At 37.5% G+C, this 2,490-nt stretch overlaps 1 long non-coding RNA gene across 2 annotated transcripts; it reads right to left on the bottom strand.

The window, feature by feature from the left end:
- Positions 1-361: 361 nt before the first annotated feature.
- LOC132755407 (uncharacterized) lies at positions 362-1,777 on the bottom strand. 2 transcript variants are annotated; one of them, XR_009629204.1, is made up of 2 exons: positions 1,117-1,777; positions 362-620 (listed from the first exon to the last, which is right to left on the bottom strand). It is a non-coding gene; the product is annotated as an uncharacterized LOC132755407 (long non-coding RNA). The 2 variants fall into 2 exon arrangements; XR_009629203.1 differs by lacking the exon at positions 1,117-1,777 and adding an exon at positions 788-893.
- Between the last annotated feature and the right edge of the window lie 713 nt (positions 1,778-2,490).

Here is a 2,490-nt window from a genome sequence, read left to right as displayed (position 1 = left end):
AGTCTGTTATGTCTTATATGGTACCATAATAAAACAAGAGGGCCATGATGGCCCTGAGGTCGCTCACCTGTATATAGCCCACCCCCCTCGGCCCAATTTTTACCCAAGGGCTTTTATTTGAACAGACTTGGTAGATACCCATAAGAAGATGTTTCATGCAAAACATCTAAGTTCTAGCTCATTGGGTTTTTTAAAAGAAGATTTTTAAGTTTTTACTATACACATATAGTTAAAAACAATGACACCCCTCGGGCAGGGCCAGTTTTGACCCCAGGGCTTTTATTTGAACAAACTTTGTAGATATTTACTTAAAGATGTTTCATGCTTAATATCTAAACTCTAGTTATTTGGGTTTTTTCAAAGAAGATTTTCAAGTTTTTGCTATGTATATAAGGAAAATCAATGACCCCCGGGGCGGGGCCAGTTTTGACCCCAGGGCTTTTATTTGAACATACTTGGTAGACACCCATTAGAACATGTCTCATGCTAAATATCTTAGCTCTAGCTCTTTGGGTTCTTTAAAAGAAGATTTTTTAAGTTTTTACTATATGCATATAAGGAAAATCAATGACCCCCTGGGGCGGGGCCAATTTTGACCCCAGGGCTTTTATTTGAACAAACTTGGTAGACATTCACTAGAAGATGTTTCATGCCAAATATCTTAGCTCTAGCTCTTACAGTTCTTTAAAAGAAGATTTTTTAAGTTTTTACTATATGCATATAGGGAAAATCAATGACCCCCTGGGGCGGGGCCAATTTGGACCCCAGGGCTTTTATTTGAACAAACTTGGTAGACATTCACTAGAAGATGTTTTATGCCAAATATCTAAGCTCTAGCTCTTACGGTTCTTTAAAAGAAGATTTTTTAAGTTTTTACTATATGCATATAGGGAAAATCAATGACCCCCCAGGGCGGGGCCAATTTTGACCCCAGGGCTTTTATTTGAACAAACTTGGTAGACATTCACTAGAAGATGTTTCATGCCAAATATCTTAGCTCTAGCTCTTTGGGTTCTTTAACAGAAGATTTTTTAAGTTTTACTATATGCATATAGGGAAAATCAATGACCCCCTGGGCGGGGCCAATTTTGACCCCAGGCTTTTATTTGAACAAACTTGGTAGACATTCACTAGAAGATGTTTCATGCCAAATATCTAAGCTCTAGCTCTTACAGTTCTTTAAAAGAAGATTTTTTAAGTTTTTTACTATATGCATATAGGGAAAATCAATGACCCCCTGGGGCGGGGCCAATTTTGACCCCAGGGCTTTTATTTGAACAAACTTGGTAGACATTCACTAGAAGATGTTTCATGCCAAATATCTTAGCTCTAGCTCTTACAGTTCTTTAAAAGAAGATTTTTTAAGTTTTTACTATATGTATATAGGGAAAATCAATGACCCCCTGGGGCGGGGCCAATTTTGACCCCAGGGCTTTTATTTGAACAAACTTGGTAGACACTCATTAGAAGATGTTTCATGCCAAATATCTAAGCTCTAGCTCTTAGGGTTGTTTAAAAGAAGATATTTAAAGATTTTTCTTTCGGTTGCCATGGCAACCAGAGTTCTGCATGGAATTAAATTCTTTGAACAATTTTTAAAGGTGACCACCAAGGGAACATTCCTGTGAAGTTTGGATGAAATTGGCTCAGTGGTTTATGAGGAGATGTCATTTAAAGCAAAAGTTTACGGACGGACGACGGACGACGGACGGACGGACGCCGGACGAAAAGCGATCACAAAAGCTCACCCTGTCACTTTGTGACAGGTGAGCTAAAAAAACGGTATCGCATTGCGTGATTTTATCCGTCAAAGCATTTGTGTTTCTTTTTTGTAAAAGTATGCTGAACATTTAGATACTGTATTACCGCCTCCGTGGTCGAGGGGTTAGAGTCGATGACTTCTAATCCAGTTACCTCTCTGGCGTGGGTTCGATCCCCGGGAGATGCTTTGGTAGTTTAGCGCGGAGGAAGGTAGTCTAGTACTGGTGTAACTCTCCAGGAACGATGGTTAGGAAACTACCCGCCTATATGACTGAAATACTGTTGGGAAAAGGCGTAAAATGAAACAAACAAACAAACAAAACAAACAAGATACTGTATCATTAAAAATGTATAAACATGTAAATGACTGATTTAAATAAACATGTCTATAATGTGTTTTTGCTGCATAAAACGTCTGTGCATGTCAGTTAAGGTTTGTAAACAATTTACCTCATGTACAGCACAGTAAAAATAGCTGCAATTATTAGGAAAACGACAGGAATCAAAACATACACGACGATTAATGGACTACTGGCTTGCTCATCATCTGAAACTACAAGATTATATTCCTTTAAACATATACCAACATTTAATTTACGGCACATTTATTGTCATTAATTTTGTATATTCAACAGTTGTTTTTGATATATGTTTTGAAATAAAATTTTATACACCTTTCAATGAAACAGTTTGCGTATAAGACACTTAAGACATGCATTTGTTTGACAT

Source organism: Ruditapes philippinarum, unplaced genomic scaffold (assembly GCF_026571515.1).
Source record: "Ruditapes philippinarum isolate M1 unplaced genomic scaffold, ASM2657151v2 ctg3010_1_1_1_1, whole genome shotgun sequence".
Classification (NCBI taxonomy): Eukaryota; Metazoa; Mollusca; class Bivalvia; order Venerida; family Veneridae; genus Ruditapes; species Ruditapes philippinarum.
This window is presented reverse-complemented; position numbering and strand designations above follow the sequence as displayed.